The sequence below is a fragment of the Myxocyprinus asiaticus genome, chromosome 1 (assembly GCF_019703515.2).
Source record: "Myxocyprinus asiaticus isolate MX2 ecotype Aquarium Trade chromosome 1, UBuf_Myxa_2, whole genome shotgun sequence".
Lineage (NCBI taxonomy): Eukaryota > Metazoa > Chordata > Actinopteri > Cypriniformes > Catostomidae > Myxocyprinus > Myxocyprinus asiaticus.
The window spans coordinates 450,946-474,245 of record NC_059344.1 but is presented as its reverse complement, the minus strand read 5'-3'; the positions used below and the strand labels follow the sequence as shown (position 1 = coordinate 474,245).

Genomic DNA, 23,300 nt, shown 5'->3' with positions numbered 1-23,300 from the left:
CTGCACAAAAAAACAAAAAAAAAAAAAAAAGAAACATGTAATGCACAAAAAATTTTTATTTGTGCTAAATAGGTTCTTATTAATAAAATACTTAATTTAAAACAAGTGACAATTCGCCTCAACCTAACATTTATGAAAAATATATTTGTCTTGAGACCTGTTAATCTCCCTTAGTTGTTATACTCTTGTCTGAATGTACACTACTGTTTTATTATGTCTGCTTGTTTACCCAACAGCTATAAATATGTCACGTTGAGTTTGCCGGTTTATTCTGTTTTTGTGTTTCTCTCTCTCTCCCTTAACAATCCTCAACACTGATAGTTCCCAGGGAAGCACTGATCATGCCACTGATTAACGTACTAGCAACACCTGTTCCACTCTGATTTACTCCCTACTTAATCCTTGTGTGCCCTCACTGTCTTTGCTAGATTATTGTGTGCTGTCAAGCAACTAACCTTGCTCTCTTTGTCTAGTAGGTGCTGCCTCGTGTATCTGTTGGTTGCCTATCTCTGCCTGCGTGTTGGGAATACGACTGCCCTCCTTCACCCAGGCTTTGTTCTCTGCACCTCACCACGCTTCAATGGACACTTCCTACGGATCTGCTCCTGACTTACACAATGCATACACCCGTCTACGAACACGTGCTTGCCTTGCCCACTGTGCGGCCAGTATGTGCAAAAAGACTCTGTCTTCGCCTCCTGCTACTGCAGCCGGTGCTGGGATCGCCAGCCTTTGCCTGTTCAGTTAGAATTGACATTTTCTGTTGTATATAAATCCTTTGACCTGTTCTTCTGCTTTTGGGTCCCTTTGTCTCACTCTCGCTCTGACAATATGATTTTATACATGGAGTTTTAGTTTGGAGGGTATAATTCACAAATATGGTTTTTGAACTAGTGAAACCACCATACAAATGCGCTGTTTAATACACACATTTGTGTAACTGGACTTTTTGACACAAAATCTTATAGTAGCTGAGATAGACATTGTGACAACTTCCCCATATGACTACTAGCCCCAGTCTTCCCTTTAAGATCCTGCTAAAGGAAAGTTCTAGTTAAAGCAAAACACATGAGAGATTTTCTTACCTTCAGTTTTCACCTGTTTCTGTCCTGATTCCAGCTGATAATGACGCTGATGTTGTTCTGTTCACACTGTGTGTCTGAATCATATTTGCATTTTTCCTCTAAATTGACGTATTTCTTACGAATGTGTAGTGCAGAGAAAAATAATGAAGCATTGTGCATTTGGTTCTTTGGAAGGGAATTTGAATATGTGCTGGTGTTTATGAAGATAAAATCAGTATAATGTAAGAGACAGACGGGTTCAGAGAGAAATACAGACTGTATGTGTATGTTGTATATTCAGTGTGAGAGTCTTTTGTTTAACAAATAAATATCAGATAAGCAGCGGAGACTTGTTTTGAGGAAATGACCTCAGTTGGACTTCCCTGGGAGTTTTCATCATGTGCCAGATCACAATGATCACTGTGTTCAGATCCTGCACTCCAGACACTTTGCATTTTATCTACCACGTTGTATTTATTCTAGTTGTGTAAATTACAGTACTTTTTACTTATACTAATCTTTAATCTGTTCCCATTTTCTCTTTTCACCTCCTGAGACATGAGTGTGATTGCTCTGTGCATTTTCATTTTCGATTTTTGATTTGTAACTAATAGCACCTCATAAACAAGCAAAAAATAATAAATAAATAAAAAAATAAAAATTTAGAGCAAACAGTTTTCCTAAAAATGAATGACCACATATGTGGACTAAGTTGTGAAATTTTAAATAATACCATCAGATTGTTTATTATGTGTCCAGGATTGCTGGTTATTCATGTTTTTGAGATGTTATAGACATTAGGGCTGATTTTCTATAAAGCTGAATTAATAATTCTGATTCAAAATAATGACCAGCATCATCAAATCACTGCCAACCATGTTAAATTAAAATTATACATCAGCACTACTCAACATGCGGCCCTCGAGTGATCTTTTGGCCCACGTTATGAAATCATAATCAGAAATATATTTATCAGCCGCCTATCAAATCTGTATGAATTACGAGGTGTCTAATTTCATGAGGATTTACGCTAGTTCTCTACATTGCTGAATCACGTTAGAGAGGGAATTCAACTGCAAGAGGTAAATAAAATACTATTTTATAAAAAATAAAACATACTATCAAAGCATGGCTGATGTTATGAGAGTGGCGGGCGTCTGTGCGAGCGTTCATACACAGTACAATCTCTTGAATAGCTCATCAGAGATATGTACTCATCATGACAACAGTATTTACAGGAAAAATAACAGTTCGTCCTACAGTGACGGCATTGAGACACCTTCACGCAAATGCTTTATAGTGATCTACTTCGGCGCAAAACACTAACCCAGCTAACACACGACGTACCAGTTACGTAATTTGTTCTATAGAATAATAATAATAATAATAATAATAATAATAACAGTATCAAATAATATGCGTTATTACACGGCTCTGTGAAATACTCTATTCTGATTGGTCAATCGATCCAAGCAGGCTGTGGCACGAAATCTGAACTGCACGAGACTGATGTCTCGAGACTTCGTCCGTTACTAACGGTATCCTCTGACTGAGAGAGAATACAATGTTCTCTGTATATATCATCTACTTTTTTCTGTACATAGTTACCGAGTTGATTCAATAATCATGGTGAGTATACCGTTACTGTCTGGTTGTATGCTTGTTATTGTGGTACATTATGGGATTGAATGAGTGCCCTCGATAATGTCCACTGTGGTTTCGGAGACCACTACAAAGTGGATGTCCCCTCAAATAGTGCACTATATGAGGGTACAGGGGTGATTTTGGACACTGTATAACCTGTGCAGTTTAGTTCAAACAAAATATTAGAGAAATTACCAATTTATGTCTATTTTAAAACAAAAGTATTTCCTTGCTACACAAAATATTGGTTTTGACTAATCTTACTGTTACTATGGCCTACTCTGGCTCAATGATGATAGGCCGTCTGAGGTGTTGTGAAGCGTCGATGTCGGTCACTGACTATAGAATTTTTATTTATCCAGGTCATTAAAAAATATATTAAAGATGTGAGGTAATAAACCAACAATGTCGATTCACGTTGACCCTCCTCCCCTCACAAATCGTAAATACACTTTAATATACACTTCAATAAATAAATAAACGGACACTTACCTGCTTCGGTCTCATCAGCAGTCAAAACATCAAGCGCTTGCACAACATCCGCAACCTGTAAGAACGACACAAGACTGTACAATCAAGAGTTCTCATTTATTTTACTACTACTGTCAAAAGCATAAGCGTGTTTCTGTTTCGTAGCTGCATTTGGTCCATTCCAAGGAGTTCTTGCGTATTCAGGCATGTGCATGAGCCGTAACGTCATTTACTAAATATTACGCTTTTAGGAGCCCTCCAAAAAATAAAAAAATCATTCACTGGAAAAATATGTATTATAAAGTAATGAAATACATCTGATTTAAATAAAAAAAAACAATAATAATAATAATCAGAAAACATATCTACTTAACTGCAAAGCCGCAGATGCAAACTTTATTTGTATTTGCATCAGTAACAATGTGTAGAGAGAAAGCAAGTACATAATACAGCAGTCTATAGAAATGAAAAAATTAAAAATAAATAAATAAAAAAGGAATCTGTATAAAACTAATTTGAAAATACATATATGTAGATCTAGCAACCTGGGTGTCCCATTTCCAAGGGAAAAGCAATGCTGTTGACCAGTTGCTGAAGATTCTTCAGCAACATGGCCACACAGATCTTCCATCCTCTGCTCGTACTCTGCTGAAAACACCTAAATACAGAAATCTGGAATGGAATATTTACACTATCCAATGCATCAAAGGTTACTGGACTGCGTGGAGAAGTACCCTGTCTGCATTGTCTGTGATAATCCAGCAAAAGCCTTCGTCCATGGCACAAAGCTGTGCTCTGGATATTATGGCTACGATGACTGTGACCAAAAAGGCAAATGGTTTAATAAAATCACCTTTCAGGACACCGGAAACCTTACTCTTCGCACAGATGCATCATTCAGAAGCCAGGTTCAGCCCAAGCATCAAAACAACAGTACACCGTTGGTCCAGCTATCCATTGATATGATCAAAAGCTTCCCAATTGATTATATGCATCAGTCATGACTGAGGGTGACCTTAGTTGGACCAGTGGAGCAAGAAAAGTACGGCTCTCCACCACCCAAAAACAATTTTGAGAAATTGTGTATTGTGAAAAGTGCTATACAAATTAATATGACTTGACATGTGGTTGTGTCTTTAGTCTGTTCTGAACTCACCCTTCTAGGGCATACCTCCACCTATGACAGCTGTCAATAACCCCTCAAGTCACATACTGTATGCGTATTGCACATGCATACAATACATTCACTGGGTCGGGTTCACATAGTCCTAGAGCACATTCAGGAAACAGATTTGGTGTCCTATTATTGTTATAAGTTGCGATATACTAAAGTTTCTCAGTATTATGAGATACTAAATCATTATTATGAGACACAAAGTCATTATTGTGACACCATTTTATTAACGAATATGCTATCTTTAACAATTTACAATTGAACTTATGAGTATGACTAGCGCATTGATAAAATAAACATGAATGTTTATAAACCTGTTTGTGTAATATTGTTGTGAACACTATGTTGTTTTTTATTCATAGTAAATGAACTAAACCAAATTCTGAGTCTGTATCATTCATATGCTGTTGAAAAAGCCTCAAATAGTTTGGGGCAAATGAGGACAGAAATTAGATTCGTACTGCATGTCCGCACATAGAATATTAGATAAAATTAAAATGACTAACTGGTTACCAATACACAACTATTGATCCACGATGTTGCGACGACAAACAAGCACCGTCACAAAGTTACGTTGTGGCGACGAATCCAGGAATTGCAAAAAAGTCCTAAAGACAAAGAAAGCAGGCACGCCGTTTCTCCCAGATGCAGTTGAGATTTAATCGATGCACAAACGCAACATTTCGAGCAAAATTATTGGTTGTTTTAGTGGAGTGCACACACACACACACACACACTCACATACACACACACATACCTTACTCTCATGTGTTTAGTTTATAGTTGGAAGTCAGAAGTTTATCGAATGCATTGTATTGATTAATAATTGATATTACTGCATCAATAAACTTTGTTATACTTTAAAGAGAAGTGTTTTTGGTATTGTTCTGCATGCACCTGTGCCAAGGGCTGGCAGGGGATGTCAGTGCTCAGATTCAAGCCTTCATTGTTTTCCTTTTAAATGTCGATGTTCTCCAGACGTCGAATTTCCTAACAGATCAATCCTATATTGAGACCGTTATACTGTCTGGTTATTAGTCCCTGATTCCAGGGTGGTGCCCCGTCGATATTAATCCTTATTAATATTCTATTGATTTTGATAATTGATAGTTATCTTTGATTTTTGATTTGAAAGATTAATGAGTTCATGTTGATTATAATCTATATTCTATTAATTTTAATAATTAATAATTATCTTTGATGATTGTTGATTTGAAGGATTTATAAGCTAAAGTTAATTCTAATCAGGGTTCTATTGATTTTAATAATTAATAATTATCTTTGATAATTAATATTCTATTGAATTTTATAATTGATAGTTATCTTTGATGATTGTTGATTCTAATCAATGTTCTGTTGATTTTAATAATTAATAATTAGCTTTGATAATTATTAATTATTGCTATAACCAAATCCACTCCTGAACGAAGTGCCCAACATTCCCAAAGGCCAGCTTCTGGCCAGAGCCCCGCCAGCACAATTGTTGGGCCAGTGGGGTGGTTAGCATGCAGACAAGGATACATCTTGTGTTGGCGGATGGGTTTGGACCCCCAACTGTTGCCAGATACTTTGCCTAAATTGAGGTAGTAATATTGTCACGGTCCTGTCACCTTGTCAGGTTGGGTTTCTGCCTGATGCGACCACGGCAGTATCGGCCTGCCTCATGTTCTGTGTACCCCTTTAGTGGTGAGCACACGGGTCCGGTTGTTAGTGACGTTCTCCGGTGATGTCATGGTCCTGTCACCCTGTCAGATTGGGTTTTGTCTGATGAGGGCCATGACATCATCAACCCCGTCTGTATGTGTTTCACGTACGTGCTTTGTGTGGGTGCACAGGTCCGGTATTTGGTTACTGCCATGCGTGAGTTACCAATGTGCACAAGTTACTGCCGTGTGCCCTCCGGTGATGTCACGGTCCGGTCACTGTGCCAGGTTGAGTTTTGCCTGACTAGGACCATGGCATCATTGTTCCCTGTCTATTTTGGTCAGAGCGTGTTTACGTTTGCCCTTATATGTTTCAGGTGCCACTGGCACACGGAATCAGTGTTTCCATGGGAACACTGATCATTACTATCTTCAGCTGTGAGCGGCACCTGCCCCTTGTTTGTTTCCCCACTTATTTAAATCCCCTCATGTGTCATGTCCGATGTTGGATCATTGTTGTTCAGTGTGGTCAATGTGATGATTATTGTTTGCCCTGTCAAGCATTAACTGTGCTCTCTTGCCTAGTTGCAGATCTCTCCTGTGTTTGTTGGTTGCCTGTCTCTGCTCGTGTATTGGGAAGTGTGGTTACCTTCCAGTTCGCCTTCGCCTGTCTTCACCGCCCAGTATCCTTGGAAGAGGGTTCCTCGTCTCTGCCCACATGTCAGGGGAAACCTTAGCCTGGGCTTTGCTTTGCAACACACCAGCAACAACGGACATCCTACGGATTGCTCCTGACTTCCACAACATACACACTCATCCTACAAACACACTCCTCCCTTAGCCCACTGTGCGGCTACTGCTTCCAGACTCTTCTCGCCACTGCAGCCGGTGCCAGATTCGCCTGTCATTGCCTTTGCTGAAAATTTTTTGTTGTTAATAAACTCATTGGCTGTTTTCCTCTGCGTTTGGGTCTCTTTGTCTAAACCTCACCCTCTGACAAATATATTAGTGTATTCACAAGACAGCAACAAACTGTAATGGGAAATGTAATAAACTTGTTATCATAGAATATGGTATTTGAGGAAACCAAATGTAACATTTCACTGTAGCAGGCCTCCTCCTTAAGCCTATTTTCAACCATTTCGAGGTCCTGCAAGTTGCTCAGTGGCAAATGTATGCCCTCTGGCAGGACTGCAGCTGGAGAGGTGCGATTTGTCAATGATTACAACAGCTGCTTGATAACAGCCACCTTTTCTTTAACATGTTCCAGCTGACTTATGTGCCGTTCTGTTGCTGTTGACACAGTAAGTCATAACATGTTATATATAAAAGCACACTGTACTATCACAGTAGTAAGCAGCAAGCATAGCATTTACTATTGTAATTTGACAAGTTGTTGTAGGCTCTATAGACCGTGCCTATGTCCATTCATCAAAACTACTATTGGGAGTAACTCATGTATGTAAACAATAGGGGTGTAATGGTTCAAATTTTTCACGGTTTGGTTTGTATCACGGTTTTAGGGTCACGGGTCATTTAGGGTAATTTCTATCAAAACCATGGTGACAATAGTCCTTGTTATTACAGTCATGGTTACTACAATATCACTATAGTAAAACCATGGTTAATTTTCATTAGGGTCCATAACAAAAAAAAAAAAAAAAAAAAAAAAACATTCTCTAATTACTAACTCAATATTTTAACTTAATACCTGCATTATTACGCTACATGCATCAACATAAAGTGCATTTCAAACTCAACGTATATCCAACGTTCTGAATCTGTACATCACTAAAGAAGAAATAAACTTGATATTAAAATGAATTTGAGAATGGATGATGTAACCCGATTCTAGTATTTTAATCATTCACGGAAATCCCACATCTTCATCAACGGATTAAGGGCAACATAACTTTGGCTATGAACACCCCAAGCGCTTTAGTTCTTGTTTCATGTCTGTCTGAACTAGCGGGATTGTGTCTGTGTGCAGTTTCGGGCTCACCTGCAGCTCTGTGTGCACCATGCTCTATATATTCTCAGGTGATGTCGGCATAAATAGCTTATCAAATATTGATGTATTACAAGAATACGGCACTCACGTCGAGCAATGTCTGCAAAGAGTGCCTGTTTTGAAAAAGTTTTTTGACCATCGCTGTTGTAATTGACTGCATAGAGAAAGTTCCCAGACAGTGGACTTGAATGATGCAGGGGCTTCTCTCTTTTGGCTTGTTTTCTCCGCTTGGGATTTTGCCAACTAAAGCATGTAAAACTGTGATGTCATCAGCTGATTTAACATAGACCCCATACAAGGTCCAACCCACATGAAAAACAGGCAGTGTGTGTCCATCTACAGAGCCATACAGGTGCATTAGCGGAGGATACAACTGCGCATGTCTATTTTGCGCTTTATTTTCTTGATGAACCGTGGAGCAAATACTTACCGAACCGTGGTTGGCGAACCATATGGTTCGGTTTTTTACTGAGAACCATTACACCCCTAGTAAACAGTAAATTAATATCTGAGGCTTGCAGGTGCCAAGAGAGAGAGGTAAAAAAGGCAGACAGACAGACAGACAAAGAGAGAGACAGACAGACAGACAGAGAGAGAGAGAATATAATCTTTTGGAAAAATGTAACATAAAAACATATGAGTGCAAATTAATTACTGTTCATTTACAGTTGTTGTGTATTTTGTTTCATTTGTGCAATGTAATTTGTTAACTTTAACTTGTGCAACTAATGCAACAATATCAGATTTGTTGCAGTGATATATGAAAGCCTAAAACTAATGCTTATGAGTAACTGTTGGCCTTCTTGATGAGTCGAGTATAGAAGAGGCTGGTGGGGATGGTGGAGATGGTGGATCTGGTGGGACCGGTACAGAGCACTTCCGAGGTTTGATTATGTCTTCTTCTTCAAAAGACTGGCACTCTGGGTACCGTGAGTTTGGTCTGGTGTAAATAAAAATAAATAAAATGTTACAAACAAAATTTCACAATAATGAAATATCTTAATTATGTATGTTAGTGATTGTAAAAGAGTATGTAAGCACAATGTTACTTAGTTTTAGACAGAGAGAATGTAACTAAGTACATTTACTTCAAGTACATTTTTGAGGTACTTTTACTTGAGTATTTTCATTCCATGCTGCCTCTGCTTCACTACATTTCAGAGAGAAATATTGTACTTTTTACTCAACTACTACATTTGTTTAACTAATATAGCTACTAGTTACTCACTACTCTTCCGCACTAACTGATTTTTTCACTTATTTTAAGAAATTGTTTGTTTAGATGTCTCACTATGGGGATACGCACCCTTGTGTATTCACAGAAGCACTTAGTCTGTCACAATCTGCTCCTCAGTCCCTCCCTTCAGCCACACTCTCTCCCCCAGCCCTCTGAATTTCTCTGTCCCTGTCTCCAGCCCTAACTTCTCCCAGGCCCTGTACTTTCCTCCAACTCCCCAGCCCTGTCATCCTCAAGCTGTCCACCAGATCACCCCATCACTTGACTGACCCACCCATCTACACACCTGTTCCCACTTCTCTCATCAGCCCTGCAGTACTTAATCGGCTCTTTCCCACTTGCTGCTTGCCAGATTGTTGAAGTTGCCATGAACTATGATGAGCTGAACTTTTGTTATCACATTTTTACAAATGAAAGATTCTTCAGGAACTCTTAGATACTCTAAGGTAGAGCAAGGTGAGACTGAATTTTAAAAGCTTTTACTTAGTTTTGTTAGACTTTTAGCAAATGGTCACAATAGGTCATACAACACATCTATCATTGATGAACTACAGTAAATAGTTGTCTGTGGATCCCTTGACTGTGTACCCTAACAATTGCTCTGTAGTTTGGCACAAATACCACTCACAATGTATGATCAGGGGACTCTGTTGTAAGTTAAACAAAAACAGGGACCCTGTTCTGTACAGGCTCTGCCCTCTATCGAGCTACAGGTTTATCCCATAGTGCTCCACCTCGGTACCCTGACATAACTACATGCACCTATTGCCCAATCAGGTGGGAGCATGTCCATATCTAATTTACGTTATGGTAGGGGTACAAATTGAGCTTGCAAGAAATGGCACTGGCACTTTTTCAAAAGGGTACTGCTGCAGAGAGTGCACCTCAAATGTAACAGCAACATTTTCTAAATGACTTGTGTGTTTTGTAGAGTGAGCACACTTTGTATGTTTCCATGTCAGCTCCTGGTTTCTCATGCTGCAGCTGAGCTCACTTTATATAATTGGGGAATTTATACAGTGGAACACACACAAATTGAGGGAGATGTTGGAGAGGAAACGTGGAGAGATCTGAAGTTGCAGGTAAGTGAGTCTGTATTCTAAGGGAGACCAGATATCGATTGAGGAGTGAGTCGGGCTTATATTGTGAAGCTGATTGATGTGGTGATGGAAGGCAGGTGCAGGTGATTAGTATTTGGGAGAGAGGGAAGGCTGTGTGTGTGTGGCGGGAGAGTCAGGTGAATCCGTGACAATAGGGAGGACAGTCAGGATTTAGTTGAGTGAAGTGTACATGTTTTTAAAACAAAATAATGTAAAATTAATTCATTGAAAACATATTTACATATGTATACACTGGCGGCCAAAAGTTTGGAATAATGTACAGATTTTGCACTTATAGAAATAAATTTGTACTTTTATTCACCAAAGTGGCATTCAACTGATCACAATGTATAGTCAGGACATTAATAATGTGAAACATTACTATTACAATTTGAAAAAAAATGTTCAGAACTTTTTAAACTACTTCAAAGATTTCTCATCAAAAAATCCTAACCCTAACGCAGCAATGACAACTTTGCAGATTCTTGTTATTCTAGCTGTCAGTTTGTCCAGATACTCAGGTGACATTTCACCCCACACTTCCTGTAGCACTTGCCATAGATGTGACTGTCTTGTCGGGCACTTCTCACGCACCTTACAGTCTAGCTGATCCCACAAAAGCTCAATGGGGTTAAGATCCATAACACTCTTTTCCAATTATCTGTTGTCCAATGTCTGTGTTTCTTTGCCCACTCGAACCTTTTCTTTTTGTTTTTCTGTTTCATAAGTGGCTTTTTCTTTGCAATTCTTCCCATAAGGCCTGCACCCCTGAGTCTTCTCTTTACTGTTGTACATGAAACTGGTGTTGAGCGGGTAGAATTCAATGAAGCTGTCAGCTGAGGACATGTGAGGGATCTATTTCTCAAACTAGAGACTCTGATGTACTTATCCTCTTGTTTAGTTGTACATCTGGTCTTCCACATCTCTTTCTGTCCTTGTTAGAGCCAGTTGTCCTTTGTCTTTGAAGACTGTAGTGTACACCTTTGTATGAAATCTTCAGTTTTTGTTTTTTTTTTGGCAGTTTCAAGCATTGTATAGCCTTCATTCCTCAAAACAATGATTGACTGATGAGTTTCTAGAGAAAGCTGTTTCTTTTTTGCCATTTTTGACCTAATATTGACCTTAAGACATGCCAGTCTATTGCATACTGTGGCAACTCAAAAACAAACACAAAGACAATGTTAAGCTTCATTTAATGAACCAAATAGCTTTCATCTGTGTTTGATATAATGGCAAGTGATTTTCTAGTAACAAATGATCAATTTAGCATGATTACTCAAGGATAAGGTGTTGGAGTGATGGCGGCTGTCTAGATTTGATCAAAAATGACTTTTTTCAAATAGCGATGGTGCTGTTTTTTACATCAGTAATGTCCTGACTATACTTTGTGATCAGTTGAATGCCACTTTAGTGAATTAAAGTACCAATTTCCTTCCGAAACAGCAAAATCTGTACATTTTTCCAAACTTTTGGCAGCCAGTGTATAGAATCTGTGTATGTTGTAGTCATTTATGTTTCTCAGTCTATTTAATAATTTTTTCTTGTTATTTATTTATTTGGACAATCAGGTGAGGTCCAACATACAGTACAACTGAAAACTGAATAACATGGCATTTGGTTGTGATTCAAACAAAGATCACACACACACACACAGCTTCCTGAAGAAGGGATAAAAACAGGCAGGCACACAGATAAATATACTGTAATACTTAAATACAGATTCTAATACAAATGCAGCAATGGGGTTGCTGCCCATCAAAATCCAAGTGGGAGCAGAAAATATTTCATCTCGATATCAGAGACACTTTGACACTATGTACACTTTGACCTCTGCATCAAGCTCACAAGCTGTGTAGATGCCAATGTCTTGTGAATTAATTGGTTCTGTGTATAGTGGAGCCAGATCTTAAAAACCATCTCATACAAGATGTTATCAACCAAGCCAGGCTGTCCACCAATCATCACACAGTTGTCTCCAGTCTTACATTTTATGACAGCATTTTCAAGAGTGGCCCTCTTGTATTGTGTGGCTGAAGCAACATCTGGCACTGATGGTCCATGTTTATCTGGGTGGTAAGTTGATTTCTTCTGTGTGGACTGCATCTCTACAACATTTGTTATTTGCTGGAGAATGTGTTGTGACTTTGACCTTTCTCTTAAGGTGGCCCAGGAAGTCTTTAAACCTTCTCACATCATCTGCCAGATGACACAGACAGTGAACATTGTACACCATCTCCTCAACCCCATACAAGGTTCTGAACTGTTCAATGAAGTACCTTATCAGATTATCTGCATAATCGTTGTAATGGGCACACAGGGTTGGAGAAAGCATCAAACAGATGCTGATAGACAATGTAAGGAAGTTACCATAAAGTGGAGTTGGGAGGACTCCTTTCAGTACCACTGGACCAGTGTGTACAGAAGAAACTGCCTAAACTCGGTAGCTTTCCAGTGGTCTAATTCTGAGAGCGATCTCGGTCTTCGTGCAAATTATTTTATTTCTGAGATGGCATTGATCTTAAGGGAGCCCAGTCAATGTTTTAGGTCCCCTTTGATCCAAAATTTGATCATCTTTCTTTCAACCCCAAAGGAAAAAACATGCATATAGTCTAGTACAAATTGTGTGCAAATGACTCATCTGATCTCCGGGTAGCATGTTTCAGGAAAAGTCATTTTTCACCCCACATAGGATCCCTCCTGAATGCAATGATCACATCCACTATAGCCTCCATGCCCTTTTGTTTGTTTTATGAATGCACGTGCTGGAGCATCACAAATGAAGCAATCCAACGACAAATGAAACATCCTCTCAGCTAGAGTGAAGGCTTGTTCCAGAGTGGAAACTTCCTCAACAAAGTCATTCAGGTATTGATTGGGATCGCATGGTTTGCTGTTTCCACTAAAAACACCTATCACATGTGGATCCCTTTCAAAAGGGAATTTATACAAAATTGGCCAAAGGTGCTTTGGAGAACTTTTGAATAATGGCAGTCGATCTGTGTTCGCCTGCAACGTGACTGTGTCAGTTTGTGACAGCAGTCCTTCTTTGTTTTGGAGCAAACGTTCCAATATGCCAAAATGGACCTACTCCCCAACATCAGTTGTTTTCACCTCATGTGAATGTGATGTTTTCATTAAAGTTCTTGAACATTTTGGAAGTGTGGGGATGTGTTTATTTAAAATTTTAAGTAGGCTATCAGCTGCATTTTGTGTCACTCCAGACTGTACCACCCACTGACGCAGTTCATCGAGCAAGTCATCAAAGTTGCAATTGTCATGAGCATCACTGAAAAAATATTCTTCCTCACTAAAGTTGCTGTGACAATCACTGAATCTGTAATCACCATCATCGTCGTCATTGCTGTCTTCAGTTACTGAGATCACAAGTCATGTCCTCATCATGTGTTTCTTCATAATTTGCCCCACGAGATTCACTGGGACCGGCCACATTGGGATCAAGGTCGCTTTTTTATGGAGTTTAGAGCTCATGAAGAATATTCTGGACACGCCTCCATTTGGAAACTGAATTCACACCTCCAACTTGTGCCATGTTTTCTACAAGAATTGAAGCAAAAACAAAGCATAAAGCCAAAGACTCAAAAATCCCAGGAGGAGAAAAATATAAAGGAGAAACATATGTCCAAACATTATCTTTTGAACCTTTTATATCAAAATGAACAAATATACACTGCATAATAAGACCATAAATATTTTCATACTCAGAGGACAGACAACTTTATGCACCTACAAAAAAAATAAAAATAAATAAAAAATAAAAATGGGATGATACACCATGTATCATGAAGGAAAGATGACAGGAACATTCACAAGGAACATTTTATGTAAATATTCATGGAGGCATTGCAAATATTTGAAGCTTAAAAAATCAGGACAGAAACTGGAACAATTTTGATTTGTATTTGCTTATTTTATATTCTCCCCGCCATTATGTCTGAATGAAATGATCCAACCTGGATTAGGTCAGTTTTTTTGATTGTTAAAGTACCACCCCTACTCATTTTAAACAGGGATGTGAATTGATGCTAGAGAAATACTTAAGATTTGAAACCTAGTTTTCAGGTGCTTAAAGTCTGAGCTATTGTGTTGCTATCTTTCATTGTAAGAGGATGTGTTTTGCATCACTTATAAAATATGGACAGAGTAATATTGAGTAATACTTACTCTTCAGCCAATGGAAGACAACAGAACACACAAAGAAAATGATCTGGAAAAAAAAAAAAAGACAAATATAATAACTGTTACAAAGCTGAGATGAGGAGTTGAACCCAGATATTACAGAGCTCAAGGAGAAACCACAGATTAAATCAGAATAAAAGTTAACTAAGATAAACGATGACTGACTGGTAAACAACTCACGACGAGAGAGAGAGAGAGAGAGAGAGAGAGAGAGAGATTGAGAGTAGATCACTTTAGAAGCTGGTCCAAACAAGACTAGACAAAGACTGAGGGGAAATTGTAAGGTTTTTTAGGGTCCTGGCTGATGGTTTGATGGGTAGCAGGTGGAGGTAATTAATAATCAGGGGAGTGAGAGGAGTTTGGAGGAGCAGAGGTTGACGAGGGCATGACAATAGTATTATAACACGGTTACTTGTAACTCAAGCTGTGTAATAGAAAAATTATGCAAATCCACAAAATTAAACTATAGATAGAACAGATACTAAGACCTGCGACACCTGATCATAACGTACTCGTCAGTTTATTAAGTGGACTTTTTTTTAAATGGGTAAATATGATCTATGATCAGTTTGATACCACTAAATATATTGATTTTATAAATACATACAGGAGCCTTTTGTATTCAAGTACACTAAAGCTGTGTCTAAATTTAGGGGCATCCTCTGAAGGATGCAGCCCCTGATGTTTATTAATGGTTTCCCTCAAATGGCCAAAAGTTTTGTGTCACTTCATAATACATAGCAGTAATGTTCATTTATTAAATGTGAAATATTTATTGTATGTGTGTGTGTGTGTATTGTGTTTATTTTTTTCTACATCAGCGATAATATGCATTATCTAGTACATAATTAAAGATGGTATTAACACAAGGTTAAGTTATATTCCAGCAAAACATGGCAATATCTTCACTTTTATAAGCTATCATTACATTAGCTCCGTTTGGGACTGCGTCCCAAGAGGATGTCTGAATCACAGATGAAAATGGCTTATTGTCAGCTAGCACTAATGATTACAAACTTCTTTAGCTATGGTTAATGGAGCTATATGTAAGAATTTTAGTTTTAAATTACATTCAAAAATGTATTAAAATTATCAACAGAATGTGAAGAAATAACAGTTTTGATGTCAAAGACATCTATGTATTGTGTTGCAGAGACATCTACTGAAGTTAGCATGCTAACCAGTTAGCCCCAGCCCATAGGCTATTTAAACTAATGTTATCTAACCCGCAGCCAAAATGAGACACATGACTTAAGTTAGTTATAGCTGATTATGTAACATTTAATAATTAATTACAATTGCTACACAGCATTTTCCCATGTAATTAGGAATCCTACCATTATTTCTCTCAATATTCCTGCTTAAAAGAAGTTGACAAAGATGGTAACGTTAATGGTATTTATTGTTTAAATGTTTCTTCCCGCTGTCCAGTTTCGGTGGTGCTCACGCCAGCAGTCGGAGACACACCACCAACCATAAGTGCGAAATTGCTCGTGCCAGCTGTCAGAGACACACATTTAATCACAAGTACAACAGTGCCCACGCCAGCGGTCAGAGACACACCATCAACCACCAGTGCAACAGTGCCCACGCCAGCGGTCAGAGACACACCATCAACCACCAGTGCAACAGTGCCCACGCCAGCGGTCAGAGACACAGCATCAACCACCAGTGCAACAGTGCTCACGCCAGCGGTCAGAGACACACCATCAACCACCAGTGCAACAGTGCTCACGCCAGTGGTCAGAGACACAGCATCAACCACCAGTGCAACAGTGCTCACGCCAGTAGTCAGAGACGCAGCATCAACCACCAGTGCAACAGTGCTCACGCCAGCGGTCAGAGACACACCATCAACCACCAGTGCAACAGTGCCCACGCCAGCGGAAGAGACACACCATCAACCACCAGTGCAACAGTGACCACACCAGTAGTCAGACTGTGGGGTGTTGTGCGCTACATTCAGGAGCGGGTTTGGATATTAGCAATAATTAATAATTATCAAAGATAATTATTATTTATTAAAATCAATAGAATATTGATCAGAATCAGTGTTAGCTTTTTAATCCTTTAAATCAACAGTTATCAAAGATAACCATCAATTATCAAATTCAATAGAACATTAATTATTATCAAAGATAATCAATTATTAAAATCAATGGAACATTGATCAGAATTAACACTAGCATATTGATCCTTCAAATTCAACAATCATCAAAGATAATTATCAATTATCAAAATCAACAGAATATTAATAAGGATTAATATCACCGGGGCACCACCCTGGAATCAGGGACTAATAACCAGACAGTATAACAGTCTCAATATTAGATTGTTCTCTTAGAAAATCGACGTCCGGAGAACATTGACATTCAAAAGGAAACAATGAAGGCTTGAATCTGAGCACTGACATTCCCTGCCAGCATTTGACACAGGTGTATGCAAAACAAACAAAACACTTCCCTTTGAAATATAACAAAGTTTATTGATGTAGTAAAGATGTGCTGCCCCCGGCAGGGCTACGAGCCCATTCTACTAGGAGTGTGGTGGCCTCCTGGGCCTTGACCAGTGGCACCTCTCTAACAGACATTTGCAGAGCAGTGGGCTGGGTAACACCCATCACCTTTTCAAGGTTCTACAATCTCCGGGTGGAACCGGTTTCGTCCCGTGTAGTGGCAGGCACAAGCAGGTAAGTCTGGGACAGCTGGCTGGGTGTATCACTTGCGCATAGCACCTTTCACCTTCCCTGAGCTGAAGACGTGCGCTGTTGACTCCCAGTAGTGTTCACAAACTGTGTTCCCTGGATGACAACTCGCTGCCAGCTCAGTACATGTGCTAACTAAGTCCTGTACTGGGGTAGGTGCTCTGCGTGTGTTGGTTCCCCATAGGTAACCCCATGCGATGTATATCTTCCACTAATTCGTTTCCCTGTTGGTAAACTGCATCTTCCTTGGGCAGAGGCCCCTCTGTCCCAGTCACCATGTTTGTAGAAACTCCTCCCCTGAAACTTTTGTCTCCGTGGTGTCTTCCCCTTGGGAGTGACTCCACCCCCCCCGACATAGACCTGGTTGCCCCAGTTGGTTAACAAATTTCACTCTTTTTTTGGGGAGAGGAAAAAAAGAGAGGATAAGAGGCCATGACTGGGCTAGCCTGTCTCTATCTTTTAGGCAGTTGACTTGTCCCCGAAGGGCCGTTCGACACTCGTAACAGCATTGGGGGAGGTTACGTGTCAGCCTGGTGCGCTGGCTATGAGGCACACAGTGGTCTGCCCGTCACACACCGCCAGTTCACGTAACACAGTTCAGCCAGTTGTGGCGTTTCGTATAGGGACCTCTAGTGTCACTACATCGACACAGCGTCGAGTGAGTGACAGATAGGGAATGTCCTGGTTACTTTCGTAACCTCCGTTTCCTGATGGAGGGAACGAGACGTTGTGTCCCTCCTGCCACAGCGCTGGACTACCCGCTGAAATGGCCGGGACCTTTCTCGGCTCCTCAGCACAAAACCTGAATGAGTGGTTGCATACCAGCTCCTTTTATACCCGTATGTTTGGGGGAGTGGTATGCAAATACCAGTCGACAATTTTCATTGGCCTTTTTTCAAAGACCAGTGGTGTTTCAGGCTCCCATGAGTGACCCCTAGTGTCACTACATCAACACGACGTCTTGTTCCCTCCATCAGGGAATGGAGGTTACGAAAGTAACCAGGACATTTCTCTTTGTGAAGCTAAGTCAAGTGAAGTTTCTTTGTATGGCCATCTCTGCCAAGGTCAGAGAGGAAAAGGGAGGCAGAGAACTGTGTCTTAGCAGAGGACACAGCCGAAGAGTGAAAAATATTGTATTATTATGGAATGTACTGAGGAAGACTAGTGTGGATGAAGAATAGAGCATTTCAGGACAGAAACCTGTCATTGTAAGGTGAAGAAAGATAGGAGGTTCTATGGTAATTACTTTTTTATATTTAGCCAATCATTTAGTTGATTCTTTGTCTTCATGCATATTCATTTTTCAGATTGTATTGGATAAATATTCTGTATTTTGGAACTAACCTTTGTAGCTCTCTGAGGTATAATTGGTAGTAGGAGGGCTACCCGGGCTCGTGAATAAGAATAAATATTTTCTTAGCTTAAGTTTTCCCACTGGAGTGGCCTGATTCATTTTACAGGTGAATTTCCACCACAGTTCGTTTCCCCAGGCGCTGCCTGCACTCACGACCACAGAGTTCTGTTGCATTTGAAAACTGTTGCATTTAGATCCTGTACTCTTGGCTCATCATTCTGCACATCATTACACTTTCATTCAGAATATTCACAAAAATGTAACCTTCAACTGATGTAAATTAATTGAAAGTTGGGAAAAATCTCATAAGTAAATATTTTTCTCTAAAACACGTTTGAAATAGTTATTGGCACCCCTAGAAATTCTTATGAGTAAACTATATCTGAAGTATATTCCCATTTATATTTTACATTTTTAGTACACCTGGGTGACAAGGAACATTAAATTGTTCAGCCATGTCTTCCTGTTTCACATCGGTATAAATCTGAGTTAACACACAGGCCAAATTCTCTTATTCATCCATCACAATGAGTAAGACCAAAGAATAAAGTTATTATATGCAGCAAAAGGTTATTGAGCTTCACAAAATGGGAAGTGGCTATAAGAAAATAGCTAAAGCATTGAAAATACCCATTTCTACCATTATGGCAATAATTTAGAAGTTCCAATCAACTGGAGATGTTAAGAATCAGCCTGGAAGAGGACGTGTGTCTATATTGTCTCCACGCATGGTAAGGAGGATGGTTCGAGTGGCCAAAAATTCTCCAAGGATCACAGTTGGAGAATTGCAGGAATTAGATGGGTCTTGGGGTCAGAAAGTCTCCAAAACTACAATCAGATGTTGTTTGGGAGGGTTTCAAGAAAAAAGCCTCTGCTCTCATCCAACAACAAACTTAAGCGTCTTCAGTTTGCCAGACACCACTGGAACTTCAAATGGGACCGGGTTCTATGGTCAGATAAAATGAAAACAGAGCTTTTTGGCAGTAAATGCCAGAGATGAGTTTTGCACACAAAAAGTGGTAGCCATATGGAAAAGTACCTCATGCCCACGGTTAAATATGTTGGTGGATCTTTAATGCTGTGGGGCTGTTTTTATACCAGAGGTCCTGGACATCTTGTTCAGATACATGGCATCATGGACTAACTGATAAAAAATCAAAACCTGATTGCCTCTGCCAGAAAGCTTAAAATGGGCTGTGGTTGGATCTTCCAGCAGGATAATGATCCAAAACACACATAAAAATCAACACAAAAATAATTCACTGACCACAAAATCAAGGTTGTGCCATGGCCATCCCAGTCCTTTGGCCTGAACCCCATAGAAAATCTGGGGGGTGAACTGAACAGGAGAGACCACCTTTGAATTTGGAGGATCTGGAGAGATTCTGTATGGAAGAATGGTCTCAGATCATTTGCTATGTGTTTTCCAATCTCATTAGGCATTATAGCAGAAGACTCAGAGCTGTTATCTTGGCAAAGGGAGGTTGCACAAAGTATTGAATACAAGGGTTCCATTAATTGTCACACATATATTTGACAAAAATATTTGTTTTTTGATAAAACTTGTGTTGTGTTTGGAATTGTTTGATATCTATTTGAGGATAGATTTTTGTGAATATTTTGAATGAAAGACCTTTTTTCACAGCCTTCTTTTCTCATATTTACCAAGGGTGCCAATATTTTTGGCCACAACTGTAATGGTTAAAAATATAGTTCATGTTCGTTCATGGTAACTACTGCATTAACTAATGTTAACAAATGGAACCTTATTGAAAAGTGTTACCATTAAATGTTTAAGAGGAAATCAATGTGAAAACAGCACGTTTTAAATCTAATAAAGCAAACAAATTTAAGAAATTACGCTTCAAAATTGTAGGTGGCACAAGCACCGGTATGTAAACTGCTGTGGCTATTTTAGCTCCGCCCCTAACCTCCGGCCTGAGACTGCTGGCCTGATACTGCTGCCCTCATGGTAAACCCACAGAAAACCCTCATAGAGGACCAAAAGGGCAAAACTGCTGTGGGGCCCACGCGGGATTAGTGAGGGTTTGCCCTGCCTACACTGTCCCACAGTAAACCCACATCTACCCACGGTGGGCCCACACGGGCATGTTTGCTGGGTCAGTATCATGATGCTGTTTTACTGCTGCAAATGATTCAGTGAGATAGCGGTCCGAACGAATTGGACTGAATCCCAAATTGATTTTTTATTTTTTTTATTTTTTGCTAATTTACTGAAAAGAATCAACTCAATAGAATGATTCATTTCTGAATCAGGCATCACTAGTTCTGAATCTACACACTCAACAGAAATATGAGACACACGTCAAGATAGTTGATATTGTCAGTCAGAGAAATGTTTTTCAGATACGTCGAAGTGCTCATGGTATATTTTTTTAAAAGGACTCGACTGGTCTTGTTGTGGAAAAATGTTGGAGATTCTGTCCCTCTTTGCAAGAAAACTCTCAGAGTCAGGGGTTCCAGATGCCAAAGGTAGTAGTTTATTGAGCAACCAATAAACCCGAGAAGGCCAGCTGTCAGTTCTGGCTTCAGTGTTCCACATTTCCAACTTTATATACTTCTGCTATCTCTTCTGAGTCCATAAATCACTCAACCTGATTATCTCCAACCAATGAACTTGCATCTTACATCAGTTCAGCTCGCCACCATTATTTCTTAGACCATCTGACTTCTTTTTAATGGTGGAAACCTAGCAACTTATCTAATTTTTAAAAAGAACATTTATTTTTTAGAAAGTGTAAATTTCATGCAAACAAAATAACACAATTAACCATAATGAGCTTCTTGCTGCACATCATGAGTGTCTGTTTTTGCTCTGTTGGCTGAGCACATGTGTTTTTTCTCATTATAGTGTCACATGTACAAATCTCTAGTTTATAATGCTTGTTAATACTTTTATTTCTATGATTAATATTGAAAATATACCATAGTCTCTGGTGAAGTCTGAGTCCACACTTGTTAAGGTCTGAGTCAAGACTGAGTCCAAATGCTCCAGAGTCCAGTCCATCTGTAAGAAATATGTTCTCGAGTACTACAACACTGCATTAAGCCATAACACCACTGATGTATACTAAAACGAAATCTGAATTTTACACTGCAAATATCGTGACCATGTTAATGTTGCACTCGAGAGAGTCACTGAGACTGCATGGAAGAGAACCAGCACTCGCTGCTCATTTCACGGGAGCTAAACACACTTGTTCTGCATCCGGCCGGCCCACTTCAATCAAGCACTGGATAGAACCACCACTTAAAATGTTTCACAATATACACAGCAGTTAAAAACAAACACTAAGGATGTAATTCATTAAACAGTTGTGCCACTTTTGCGCTTTGTATTTCAGCTCAAAAAACTGCATCTTATTCACTAACCACCCGCAGTCTATTTTAGCAGGCGCAATCAGTGCTGAAACTGCTCTGTCTTGAGTATTTAATAAAGTCATTGTTATTTCATTCCTCGCAAACACGCCTCCTTTCTATTTAAATTAGGCTCATTGTAGATTGTGCCTCATTAACAAAAACTGCTTGGTGCAATTTACACCGCCAAATGAAAGCAGACAGTAAAGAAAATTATTTTAAAGGAGATGTTTCTGTACATTTTCTATTGATCATGGCAGTTGAAATTCATCAAATAATGATCAAATGATGTTAAAGAGTGTAATAACTTATCACATATCCAGATGTGTGGTGTAGTCAAGCACACTTTCGGCATGTTAAAGAGATAATACGTGTGTCTGGATCACAGTAGTGGGGTGATGCCCTTCAGTCCCAGCAAAGTGTGTCTGATAAAGGTGGTCTGCTGTATCCTCCGCTGTATAGCACTCAGAATTGGCCCGAAAAATTGGATTTGCGCATGCAAATATTAGTTTTGAATGTGTAGTACAAGTCATGGGTTAAAATAGTAAAAAGAGTAGATGTTGGTGGCCAATGTTTAAACTAAAGGGTTTTGTATAAACTGTAAGATTAATGAATAAATGTCTTTGAAGTCCATCCTTTAGTTGGCATTAATTTATTGTCTATATATTCCATTTCAAGCGAGTGTAGGCCATCTTTTGACCAAGATGATGCAAGAAGAGTTCAGTGAGGTGCATCCAGTGCCAGTCCTACCCCATTTGGCACCCTAGGTGAGACCCTTACCCCTCCCGTCATTAGAGAATTATGTATTCATTTTTACACAAAAAAAGTACAAATGTAAAACATAGTTAAATTCATCGCAAATAGATATAAACTCAATCTAGCAAAACCAAACCAAACCAAGTGGTCTAAGATGTTCAAAAAAATTTTTATTTCTTTTTGATTTATTGATTTCCTTTTATTTTCAAAAACAGCACCAAAGCATTAATTTCTGGTGATTTCTGGAGCATATATTGAGAAACATTAATGAAACTATGGACTAAAAACATATTGACACCTTTTCACATTACACAGCACAAGATGACGTTTATCAAAGTTATCTGATCTTTCTCAAAAGCCTGCTGTGGCAGTATCATGGTACAGTGATGGTACAATATGGTAAAACCTTGGTATTTTTTATAATATATCATGGTATTTATATGGTAGGCTACTCCAAGGAACATGTCCAATAAACATCCTGTTGGCTTGGTAATTTTTGGTACTGTTAAGTGCTTTCATGTAATGTTAGTATTTTGATACACTTTTATTTAGAAAAGGTCCTGCAAC

General features: G+C 39.1%; 1 protein-coding gene across 2 annotated transcripts in view; it reads right to left on the bottom strand.

Moving 5' to 3' along the window:
• Positions 1–23,300, bottom strand: part of LOC127442062 (macrophage mannose receptor 1-like) — an 82,910-nt gene that overhangs the window by 37,763 nt on the left and 21,847 nt on the right. The window contains exon 1 of one of the 2 annotated variants that reach the window (XM_051699772.1): positions 1,086–1,365. The exons of the other annotated variant lie outside the window; for it this stretch is intronic. The gene's annotated coding sequence lies outside the window, so the exon portion shown is untranslated. Of the gene's footprint in view, positions 1–1,085; positions 1,366–23,300 lie in introns of those variants that run through there. 2 annotated transcript variants of the gene reach the window in all.